We start from the raw sequence: 13,690 nt of genomic DNA, 5'->3' as shown, positions 1-13,690 counted from the left end.
ACTTTTTCATCCAGTGGAGCAGATTCTTTTTTTAAAACTAAAATTGGAACACATTTTATCATAAAATATAACATCATTACTTTCTTAGAAGAGTAATGCATTTTTATGGTATGAAACCTAAAATGTAACCTTAAAATAAGGCAGGGAAAAAAGATTGGTGACTGTTTATAAGAAGCATGCTTTTAAGAATGACCTTTCTGAAAATTAAATCTTGTTCAGAAAGCTCTGCTTTCTTAGACATCAGTGTGTGAGTATAGGTCAAATGATAAATTTTTTATGTTTTATAATAAAAATTGTTAAAACAGAAAGTTTTGTGTTTCCATAGGATTAGTTGTTTTAAATATAAGTAAAGTTTTAAAATATGAAATAATTTTAGATCTACAGAAAAATTGCAAAGACAGTGTCAAGAGTCCTCCTGGATACCTCTCACCAAGTTTTAGTTTCCCCTAATTAACATTACCCTGTCCTATTAACAGTAACAGTAACATTCTCATTTCATGTTACCATGGTACATTTGCAAACCTAAGACACCAACGTGGGTCCATTACTATTAACTAAACCAAACAGACTTTGTTCGACCATAGGTATACCTTTAGATAACTGCAGCACCTCCCTACACATCCATTTTCCAGAGGAGCTATTGAAGAACTTAGGTTTTCTATCTCTCATTCTTGAATTCAATATTTATATTTATAGTTATCATTATTGTTATAGTTATATTTTCCTGACAAATCATCTACCTCACATTTCTGGAACTCACTTTTACCGTGAAAGAATGCTTCCTATGATTACCAAGTATGTTCTTTTATATGCAGTAGTTTAAGCAGAATAGCTAAGCTACAATCCAACAGGCATTCCTCATAATGATTATTGTCATCTTTTAAAAAAAATTATTGCGATATAGTGGATGTACAATAGTATATAAGTTTTAGGTGTACAACACAGTGATTCACAATTTTTAAAGGTTATATTCCATTTACAGTTATTGTAAAATATTGGCTATATCCCCTGTGCTGTACAATATATCCTTGTAGCTTATTTATTTTATCATCATCTTTATTGAGTAAATCCACATATTGAAGTTCCTAATGAAACTGAGTTCTTAAAAACATGAAAATTATTTTATCATCCCTCTTTTTAAATTCTATTATATTATCATAATAAGAAGAAAGGGAAGCTGTATTAGTCAGGGTCCTAGAAGGGAACAGGTGACATGCCTGGATGGGGTAATTGAGGACACTTCAGTAAGATGTCTATTTAAAAATCTGAGGGCAAGTTGAAGGATACCCTCAAGGACAGAGCGACACTCTGGAGCAACAACAGTGGGGGCTATTGTGACCCCCCCAGTTCCAGGCTTGAAGGTGCCAGAGAGGAGCAGTTGCAAGAAATCATGGCAACATAAATGCAAACAGGAAGTCCGCAGAGAAGTCTGTATCCTGAAACAGACTTTAAAAACAATTTAACTACAACTGCTTGTGTCATTCATTCTAGATGTTATTGTCCACATCAGCTGTGCAGAGTCAAACAAAGGGAGAAATCAGACTTTCGGTTTTAAAAAAAAAGGGGAAAAATGAATAGCATGTCTGGTTTAACTTTAGGGTCACAATTCCCCTGCCATTCCTGGTAAATGCTGGGCCTAATGGCAGCTGTGTCAGAGCTTTCCTAGTTTTCTAGAATCAGGGTGGGCAGCATCTTTGCTGCAGAATGAGCTGTCCCAGCTTCGCTGTGTTAGCTACATTGTGAAGGGACACTGCTACCTTGGACATCCTTTGCTCTGGATTCTGGCTTTGTGTTTGTCTGGGTTTGTCCCTTCTCTGTGTTCATGTGGTTAGCAGTTATTTCCTACCTAAGGGCCCTGTAAGCTCGGGCACATCATTTTCTATCTGTTTCTCCATGTTTGGGTTGAAAGAATTCCTAGTTACATTCCTTATCAGAATGTATTCATATGTCAGTTAACCTCATTAAGTCCATGATGAATTTTAAGATTTCTTTTTTGATCTCCAGCATGTGGACATGGATTTTTAAGTTATCATTCCAACCAGGAAGAACATACCCCAGTGTATGCCCAGACTACTGACAGGCTAGAAAGAAGAATGAGTGCTTTCTCCCTTTATTTATTCACGCACTCGTGTTTTGACAAACACATTTTGGACCCAATAGTTGATAGCTGGCTGAAACTCTACTTTGATTGTCATAATAAAAAACCAATTTGGAGAATATATTTATTTTAGGATTTCATTAGTAAGTTATGAGTTTGTGATGAAAACAAAATAATTTGAAATTTTTCAAAAGGTTAAAAAAAAGACATTACTAGGCTTGTTGATTAGAGAAATAGGAAAATGTGTCATATTCAAAATAAATTAGGAAAGTTGTTTTTATGTTAAGTGACTGATGGATGTTTCCATGGGGAAATTTTCTCTCCATGAGCTACAGGGCTTGCCTTCAATACTGACACCAAATGCTCTGGGAATTGAAATCAGTGACATCCAAAGTATCATTACTGGTAACAATAATAAACACAAGTAACAATGAGTAAGTACTAACATTGTACCAGGCTTTGTGCTAAGCATTGTACAGGATGATCTCAGTTAATACCCACAGGAGATAGGTCTTATGATGAATCTGTTATTACATAAACGAACAGGCAAAGAACTGAAATATAGCCAAGATCACAAAGGGTTGGAGCCAAAATTTGGACCTAGTTTTTCTGATTCCATTGCCCAGGGTCTTAACTATAGGAGTCTGTAGTCTCCCTGTGATTCAAATTCATGCAGGATTGGAGGAAGGGACATCTATGAGAATCTTTACAGGTTTGAAAGATGATCAGAACTTAGTGAAATGAAATATAACATTGTTAACTTCTTAATGAAGCTGCACTCATGTCCTAAAACTCCCTGTGCAAATACAGAAAGGGGAGATGGTGTTTAGTATCCACAGCCACATAAAAGACCAGAGGTTCTAACTACTAGAATTTTTGAAGTGAGTCTACTGTGTTGATTTGGCTATAAATGCAAGATAGCATATGGGAAAGTGTTTTTTAAACCACAATTCACTACACAATGTCTCATGTACATACAAGTTTTGTTGTAGATATTAATTCTGCTCTAGAAGCTGGAGGCAACACAGGAGAAAGTGTTTGTAAATCACAAATCTCTATACAATGTCGTATTTGTACATATCTGTTCCAGTGATAGATCTTGATTCTTAAAAGGAGGAGGAATTTGGAGCAATTCTCCCTGTTCTTGGCTGGAACCCCATCCTTTGTCTGGAGCCTGGCTCTCATAGCTGAAGCCATACTTTACTCAGGAACATATTAGAGGAGGGTCTTCAGGTTAGTGAGGAAGCTAAACCCAGGTCATGTGATGAAGAAGAAAGAGCTCACTGGGAGTTGATATCTGGGGAGAGCAGACAGGCCTCTTGAACAGGTCAGAAATGGCTTGAGAGAGCAAGGAAAGGCGACTACTGGCCTGAGCTTTTACTGTGGGGGCCTGGCTTGCAGGGTTTGAAGGAGTGCCCAGACTTTGTTACCAGCTTGTCCAGGTGTGGACCACCTGCAGAAGGAGGGGGGTGAGGCTTGAGTGTGGTCAGCAGGCAGTCATCAAACATGGAGTCAGACTCCTTATCACACACAGGCCTACACCAGCGAAAGCCAGCCTGAATGGGTCCCTGGGTTTCCCACACACAGGCACACTTTCCCTCTTGACCCTGAGTGGCAGCCAATCCCAACATGGCCACACTTCCTTGGAATCCTCTGTCAGCAGTCAGCCAGCCAGTCTCTAGGACTTCAGAAGTCTCAGGAGGGATCAGACATGTGTCTGTCTCCCCAGCTGCACCCCAGGTACAGGGGTTCATGGCACACTTTTCTCCCGACCCCTCTGACCTCCCTCACTAGGTTCTAGGTGAGGGGCCGACACTCCCACCTCTCATCACCGGAGTGAAACTCACAGTGTAGCTCATTCCTAAGAAATTCTCATCAAAACCCTTCCTGTCTCCTCTGCACCTCCCACTCTTTTACGTTTGTAGTGTTGAGAGGTTCATGAGAGTTGGATCTGCTTGTGCTTCGGAGGCTAAATCCAATGATATTTATGTCCGGCCTTGCAGTTGGGAACCGCCATCTATTGTGCCTTGGGACTACATTTAAACGTACTGCTACATCTGTTAGTTTGTTTGTTTATTACTTATTCACGACACATCCTCCAATTACTTTCTCAGAGGGATTTGAGATGACTGAGGATATAAATTCATGTTCAGTCAGCCAGTTTCAAATACAGTCAGAGACTTATTTCTTCAGTCTTCATCCCCTGAAAAGCATTGCATCCCCATGGGAAATGGCTATGATGTTCCTCATGGTATCTCAGAGACACCAATAAAGGTGCTCAAGAGTGGGGAAAATATGTTTATAGGAAATATAGTTCTTAAAGCATTATTTGAGATCAATGAGTTGCAACTAGGTATATTCCGGAATCATCACTGGAGTTTAACATCCACACACCGGGATCCACCCCCTGGCATTCCATTTTAGTATACCTAGGGTATTTCTAGTATATCTAGATATTTGCACTGAAAAATAAAAGATGCGCAGGTGTTTCTGATGCATATACCCTGGTTAATATCCTCCTTCTTCAAATCATATCTCATCTAATTAATCTCATCTGCAGGACTAAACTTCCTTATACTTTTTATTTTGCTTTAAAATCTAGAATTTCACAAATAAAATGGAACATTCCTTGCTGTGTCTTGCACATAGTGGGATGTGTTTACTCATTCATCCAATATTTATAGTGTCACCTGCTGGGTCCCAGGTCCTGGGCTATTAAGACATCAGAGAGACCCAGGCTTTGAATGAAGTCAGAGTCATTGTCAGGAAGTGGCACCAGCTGACAGTGAGGCCTTGCTCCAGGGTAGGCTCCCTGGGGAGATCAGTGATTTGTAATTCATCTCTGGAGTTAATTTACCCTCCAGGATGAAGTATTCCACACAAAGGGCTGACATGGAAAAGACCCTACAAGTATGCACCCCACTGTAGAGTGGTGAATGGCTTATTTGATTTTTAAAAGAATTTTATTTTTATTAAGACTTTCCTTCCTGACTCAAATCTTCCTACCTAACGCAATCAATGTGTGAGTAGAATTTCTGTCAGCTGCATTATCTATGAATGTATGAGGAGAGTTTACCACTTAATGTAGTCCTTTTGGTAAACTATTTTTTAGTAAAGAATCACTTAGCAAAAAACAAAAAGAGTTTACCGAAATCTAGATGGAGGCAAGTTGGAGACTGAAGAGGAGTTCGGAACCTTCCAGAATCATCCAACTCTCAGGCACCAAGGCTCCATTCTAAGATGGGGAATGTGGGAAGGGAAATCAGAGTATGGATTCAAAATACATTGTAGATTACTTGTGATGTTTCCCACTATCCAGGTTTTCTCAGCTTTCTTCCATTTGTTGTCAATCAATTTGTTTTGTGTTTACATATGTCAAAATAAATCAACTCACTTTTTTAAAACAGTGAGCAACATAGAAATATATATTAATATAGCAAAACAGACCATATAGACAGAGCCTCCAATGGACTGTGCTCTTTGTCCCAGTGAAAGGTTTTCTGAAGATGGTATACAAGCTGGGGACTCACAGGATGGTTAGGACTACACTAAGGAATTATAAGCGGGTGGATGGCACATGTCGTGTACTTCTGTCCTTATCTGCCAATTCTAATGAAAAATGTCCTCCCCCCATATACATTCTCCCCATCTTTCACTGGACTGATTTTACCTTCATTCTCAGCACTCTCATTTGTCTTGTCTTGCAAGCTTAATTAAGGTTTAAGGTGGGCAGTGAGCTCTTTTTAATAATGTGTCACAGTTGGAAGCTGGCCTCTTAGGAAGTGAAAAACTGGGAGGCATCTTGTCTGACTCTTTTGACTTGGTGAAGTGATTCAAGGACCAGTTTAGACTTTGTTGAAATTATAGTAACATTTTAGAAAATGACACACATAAATGCAAATGATGCACGCAAATGCAAGCATTAGGATGCAGGAGCCCTTGACCATCTGTGTTCACCAAATGAAGTGTACATTTCTGTGAATATAATGGATGCATTAAGGATTGGGAATGCTGGTAACTCTGTGTTGGATTAATGTCTAGAAACTTCTGATTATTTTTGAATACAGTGACTTAGAACACAGAAGTTTCTTTTTTCCCTTTGTCATTTTTATTACACTAGATATTGTGTAGTAAAGTTTCCACTGCAGAAAAATTAGAAAATGTTTTAAAAAATTGCCCTGATACCACCAGTCACTGAGAACCATGATGAATAATTTGGTTTATATGGCTATTTAATTAGTTAAGAGGGTATCATATTATGTACTATTTTTATTTGTTTAGTCCACTAATAAAAACCTCATAGAGCAGTCCTTTTAAAATAAACAGTAATTTCAGATTTATTAATTGAGCATCTACTATGTACCAGGCATATGAGATAGGAAAAAATGGGGGGACAAAACTCCTCTCACAGAACTTATAGTTCAGTGGAAGAGACAGACCTTCATGAAGGATCATGGCAGATGCTGTTTCAAACTGTGATAACTGTGTGAAAGAAGCACACTGTGTGTGATGAGAGGATAAAATGGGAGGTGGGGCTGGTGTAATGGGAAGGTCAAGGAGGTTCCCTGTGAGGAAGGGAGCTTTGAGCTGATATCTTAGGAATAATTGGAAGATAGCTTGTCTTGTCAGTCAAGACAGTGAAAATCGGTGCTGTTTCAAACTTACCTCACTACAACCTTAATAATGTAAGCTCAGCCCCTTTCTCTCTCTCCTAGCCCCTTCACCCCTTTCCTCTTTTCTTGGGTAAGTAGCCTTGAGGCCCATGAGTCCAGATGTGTGTCATCTTTAATTTGCTGGCCTGACTCTTGCTTCACATGTCCCTGCACCCCTGTCCTATTATGCATCTTCCTCTTTCCAGCACAGGTTGCTCCAATGCTAGGTCTTTTCTCAATAGGGGCTCCTGTGTTAGGAGAGAAATTTCCTATCTTCATCATCAGTTGCAGGAGGCCAAGATAAGCTTGTTCAATAACATGTGTGGTGTGACTGCGAGGCCCTCTTGATTGCAAATGAGAAGAAGTTTCTTCCGATAAAGCCAGAGTCAGATTTGCCCAGCAGTTACGGGCTGATGCTGCCACTGTGAACACAACCGAAGGAAGTGGGTGGTAAGATTTCCCAGGCCCTCTGGTGTGTGTCATACTTGTTTGGGATGACCTGGCTCATCCTCTTACTAGATCTGTACTCAAGCAGGTTGCTGACCTGAGTTTTCTCATAGATAGTGTAGGGATGATGACCTGGTGTGGACTTCTGTCATTTTGTCTGCTCAACACCTCGTTCCTTGGGGAATGGTCCTTCACCCTCTGGTGCTGGAGAAGCTTCCAATCACAAGACACACCTTTCTGGCCACAGGGGTGTTTATGGAACTCAGGCTTTGGCCAATGGCAGTGACCCATGCTCTTGGCCACAGTGATCAGCCCCTGAATGGGAATGTGACTCAAGTGAGGTCAATCAGAGTCCTTCTTGGGGGTCTTACTTATAGTGAGAGAGACAAACCCAGTCTTTCTCCTTGTATCAAAAACTAAAGGGAGGGCTTCTCTGGTGGCACAGTGGTTGAGAGTCCGCCTGCCGATGCAGGGGAGACGGGTTTGTGCCCCGGTCCGGGAGGATCCCACATGCCGCGGAGCGGCTGGGCCCGTAAGCCATGGCCACTGAGCCTGCGTGTCCGGAGCCTGTGCTCCGCAACGGGAGAGGCCACAACAGTGAGGGGCCCGCTTACCAAAAAAAAAAAAAAAAAAACTAAAGGGAGATGCGGGCAGCCATGTTTCCTATCACACAGGGGAAATCCTGTATGAAGTAGGAAAGAATAAACCAAAAAGAGCTGAGCATAAGTGGGAGGGGGAGAGATAGAGTGAAAGCAAGAGGCAGAGAGGAGGTGGGGGTGTTCCAGGCTCATGACCCTGCATGAGACCCTTGTCAACTCCAAGCCCACCTTCATCTCTAGACTTTCTTGTTATGTGTTTCTTTAAAATTCCTTTTTTTGTTGGTGTTAGTTTTGGTTGGGTTTCCATCATTGGAAACTAAAGCTAAAAAAAAATCTACTTTATAGAGTTGTGAGAACTAAATTAAAATCTGTATTTTGTTAAGTGCATAATCAGCATGTATCTGGAGAATGGCAAGTACTTAATACCTTATGGTTAATGCTGTTGGTAGAACTTGTCTATGTCTTAGCATCTGGCTAGTAAAGGGTGGTCCATGTGATCCAGCAGCATTGGCATCATCCAGGAGCCTGTTAGAATTGTCAAATCTTGGTTCCCATCTATAATCTGCTCAGCCAGAACATAGCATTTTTCAAAGTCCATGCATGAGTTGTATGCAAAATAAACTGTGAAAAGCACCAGCCTGGTGTGGTGATGAATTTTTAGATACAGCATCAAAGGCACAATCCATGAAATAAATAATTGATAAGCTGGATTTCATTAAAGTAAAAAATTTCTGCTCTGCAAAAGACAGTGTCAAGAGAACGAGAAGAGAGGTCAGAGGTTGGGATAAAATATTTACAGAAGACATATCTGATAAAGGACTGTTATCTAATATATAACAAGAACTGTTAAAACTCAACAAGAAAACAACTCAATTAAAAAATGGGCCAATGACCTCATCACCAAAGAATACACAGAAATGGCAAATAAGCATATGGAAAGAGGCTCCACATCATACGTCATCAGGGGAATTCAAATCAATGCAACAGAATACCATTATACACCTATTAGAATGGCCAAAATCCAGAACACTGACACCAAATTTGGGCTAGGATGTGGAGCAATGGAAACTCATTCATTGCTGGTGAGAATAGAAAATGGTACAGCCACTTTTGAAGACAGTTTGGTTGTTTCTGACAAAACTAAACATACTCTTACCACTCAATCTAGCAATCACATTCTTTGGTATTTACCCAAAGGAGTTGAAAATTTATGTCCACACAAAACCTGAATGTGGTGTTTATAGCAGTTTTATTCATAGTTACCAAAATTTGGGAGCAATCAAGATGTCTTTCAGTAGGTGAATGGATTAGTAAACTGTGGTATATCCAGACAATGGAATGTTATTCAGCAATAAAAAGATATGATTTATCAAACTATGAAAAGACATGGAGGAATCTTGAATGTGTATTACTAAGTGAAATAAGCCAATCTAAAAAGGTTATATACTGTATAATTTCAACTATATGACATTCTGGAAAAGGCATATCTATGGAGACAGTAAAAAAAAAAAAAATCAATGGTTGCAAGGATTGAAAAAGTGGGGAGGGATGAATAGGTGGAGCCCCAAAGAATTTTAGGGCAGTGAAACTATTATATATGACACTATAATGATGGATACACGTCATTATACATTTTATCAAAACCCATAGAATATAAACTATGGACTTTGGGTGATTATGATGTGTCAATGCAGTCTCATCAGTTGTAATAAATGGACCACTCTCGTGGGAGATGTTGATGATGAGGGAGTCTATGCATGTAAAAGGGCATGAGGTATATGGGAAATCTCTGTCCCTAGCTCTCAGTTTTGCTGTGAGAACTGAATTGCTGAAACTACTCTAAAAAAAATAATGTCTTGGGGGGAAATCGGGAAGATGGCAGAAGAGTAAGAAGCAGAGATCACCTTCCTCCCCACAGATACACCAGAAATACATCTACACATGGAACAACAGAACACCTACTTGGGGGGAAATCGGGAAGATGGCAGAAGAGTAAGAAGCAGAGATCACCTTCCTCCCCACAGATACACCAGAAATACATCTACACATGGAACAACTCCTACAGAACACCTACTGAATGCAGACCTCCCAAAAGGCAAGAAACTCCCCACGTACCTGGGTAGGGCAAAAGAAAAAAGAACAGAGACAAAAGGGTAGGGACGGGACCTGCACCAGTGGGAGGGAGCTGTGAAGGAGGATAGGTTTCCACACACTAAGTCCCCTTCATGGGCGGACACTGCGGGAGGCGGAGCAGGGAGCTCCGGAGCCGCAGAGGTGAGCGCAGCCACAGGCGTGCGGAGGGCAAAGCGGAGAGATTCCTGCACGGAGGATCGGTGCCGACCGGCACTCATCAGCCTGAGAGGCTTGTGTGCTCACCCGCCGGTGTAGGCGGGGCTGGGAGCTGAGGCTCAGGCTTCAGAGGTCAGACGCCAGGGAGAGGACTGGGGTTGGCGGCGCGAACACAGCCTGAAGGGGTTAGCGCACCACGGCTGGCCAGGAAGGAGTCCGGGGAAAAGTCTGGACCTGCCAAAGAGGCAAGAGACTTTTTCTTCCCTCTTTGTTTCCCGGTGCGCGAGGAGAGGGGATTAATAGCGCTGCTTAAAGGAACTCCAGAGACGGGCGCGAGCCAAAGATAAAAGCGCGGACCCCAGAGACGGGCATAAGACGCTAAGGCTGCTGCTGCCACCACCAAGAAGCCTGTGTGCGAGCACAGGTCACTATCCACACCCCCCTTCCGGGAAGCCTGTGCAGCCCGCCACCGCCAGAGTCCCGGGATCCAAGGAAAACTTCCCTGGGAGAACGCACGGCGCACCTCTGGCTGGTGCAACGTCCTGCTGGCCTCTGCCGCCGCAGGCCCGCCCCACATCTGCACCCCTCCCTCCCCCCGGCCTGAGTGAGCCGGAGCCCCCGAATCAGCTGTTCCTTTAACTCCGTCCTGTCTGAGCAAAGAACAGATGCCCTTGGGCGACCTACCTGCAGAGGCAGGGCCACATCCAAAGCTGAGCCCTGGGAGCTGTGTGAACAAAGAAGAGAAAGGGAAATCTCTCCCAGAGCCTCAGGAGCAGCGGACTAAATCTCCACAACCAACTTGATGTACCCTGCATCTGTGGAATACATGAATAGACAACGAATCATCCCAAATTGAGGAGGTGGACTTTGAGAGCAAGATTTATTATTTTTTCCCCTTTTCCTCTTTTTGTGAGTGTGTATGTGTATGCTTCTGTGTGAGATTTTGTCTGTATAGCTTTGCTTTCACCATTTGTCCTAGGGTTCTATCTGTCCGTTTTTTTTTTTTTCTTAAAAAAATTTTTTTTTCTTAATAATTATTTTTTATTTTAATAACATTTTTAATTTATCTTACTTTATTTTATTTTATCCTCTTTTCTTTCTTTCTTTTTTTTCTTTCTTTCTTCCTTCCTTCTTTCCTTCCTTTCTCCCTTCCTTCCTCCCTCCCTCCCTTTCTTTCTTTCTTTCTTTCCTTCCTTCCTTCCTTCCTTTCTTCCTTCCTTCTTTCCTTCTTTCTTTCTTTCTTTCTTTCTTTTTCTTTCTTTCTTTCTTTCTTTCTTTCTTTCTTTCTTTCTACTTTTTCTCCCTTTTATTCTGACCTTTGTGGATGAAAGGCTCTTGGTGCTGAAGCCAGGAGTCAGTGCTGTGCCTCTGATGTGGGAAAGCCAAGTTTAGGACACTGGTCCACAAGAGACCTCCCAGCTCCACATAATATCAAATAGCGAAAATCTCCCAGAGATCTCCATCTCAACACCAGCACCCAGCATCACTCAACGACCAGCAAGCTACAGTGCTGGACAACCTATGCCAAACAACCAGGAAGACAGGAACACAACCCCACCCATTAGCAGAGAGGCTGCCTAAAATCATAATAAGGCCACAGACACCCCCAAAACACACCACCAGACGTGGACCTGCCCACCAGAAAGACAAGATCCAGACTCATCCACCAGAACACAGGCACTAGTCCCCTCCACCAGGAAGCCTACACACCCCACTGAACCAACTTTAGCAACTGGGGACAGACAGTAAAAAAAAGGGAACAACGAACCTGCAGCCTGCAAAAAGGAGACCCCCAAACACAGTAAGATAATCAAAATGAGAAGACAGAAAAACACACAGCAGATGAAGGAGAAAGATAAAAACCCACCAGACCTAACAAATGAAGAGGAAATAGGCAGTCTACCTGAAAAAGAATTCAGAATAATGATAGTAAAGATGATCCAAAATCTTGGCAACAGAATGGAGAAAATGCAAGAAACATTTAACAAGGACCTAGAAGAACTAAAGATGAAACAAGCAACAATGAATAACACAATAAATGAAATTAAAAATACTCTAGATGAGATCAAGAGCAGAATAACTGAGGCAAAAGAACGGATAAGTGACTTGGAAGATAAAATAGTGGAAATAACTACTGCAGAGCAGAATAAAGAAAAAAGAATGAAAATAACTGAGGACAGTCTCAGAGACCTCTGGGACAACATTAAACACACCAACATTCGAATTATAGGGGTTCCAGAAGAAGAAGAGAAAAAGAAAGGGACTGAGAAAATATTTTAAGAGATTATAGTTGAAAACTTCCCTAATATGGGAAAGGACATAGTTAATCAAGTCCAGGAAGCACAGAGAGTCCCATACAGGATAAATCCAAGGAGAAACACTCCAAGACACATATTAATCAAACTGTCAAAAAATTAAAAAAAAGAAAACATATTAAAAGCAGTAAGGGAAAAACAACAAATAACACACAAGGGAATCCCCATAAGGTTAACAGCTGATCTTTCAGCAGAAACTCTGCAAGCCAGAAGGGACTGACAGGGCATATTTAAAGTGATGAAGGAGAAAAACCTACAACCAAGATTACTCTACCCAGCAAGGATCTCATTCAGATTTGATGGAGACATTAAAATCTTTACAGACAAGCAAAAGCTGAGAGAGTTGAGCACCACCAAACCAGCTTTACAACAAATGCTAAAGGACCATCTCTAGGCAAGAAGCACAAGAGAAGGAAAAGACCTACAATAACAAACTGAAAACAATTAAGAAAATGGAAATAGGAACATACATATTGTTAATTACCTTAAATGTAAATGGATTAAACGCTCCCACCAAAAGACACAGACTGGCTGAATGGATACAAAAACAAGACCCATATACATGCTGTCTACAAGAGACCCACTTCAGACCTAGAGACACATACAGACTGAAAGTGAGGGGATGGCAAAAGGTATTCTGTGCAAATGGAAACTAAAAGAGAGCTGGAGTAGCAATTCTCATATCAGACAAAATAGATTTTAAAATAAAGACTATTAGAAGAGACAAAGAAGGACACTACATAATTATCAATGGATCAATCCAAGAAGAAGATATAACAATTGTAAATATTTATGCACCCAACATAGGAGCACCTCAGTACATAAGGCAAATACTAACAGCCATAAAAGGGGAAATCGACAGTAACACATTCATAGTAGGGGACTTTAACACCCCACTTTCACCAATGGACAGATCATCCAAAATGAAAATAAATAAGGAAACAAAAGCTTTAAATGATACATTAAACATGATGGACTTAATTGATATTTATAGGACATTCCATCCAAAAATAACAGAATACACATTTTTCTCAAGTGCTCATGGAACATTCTCCAGGATAGATCATATATTGGGTCACAAATCAAGCCTTGGTAAATTTCAGAAAATTGAAATTGCATCAAGTATCTTTTCTGACCACAATGCTATGAGACTAGACATCAATTACAGGAAAAGATCTGTAAAAAATACAAACACATGGAGGCTAAACAATACACTACTTAAAAACGAAGTGATCATTGAAGAAATCAAAGAGGAAATGAAAAAATACCTAGAAACAAATGACAATGGAA

Source organism: Lipotes vexillifer, unplaced genomic scaffold (genome assembly GCF_000442215.2).
Source record: "Lipotes vexillifer unplaced genomic scaffold, Lipotes_vexillifer_v1.1 scaffold402, whole genome shotgun sequence".
NCBI classification, from domain to species: Eukaryota; Metazoa; Chordata; class Mammalia; order Artiodactyla; family Lipotidae; genus Lipotes; species Lipotes vexillifer.
This window is presented reverse-complemented; position numbering follows the sequence as displayed.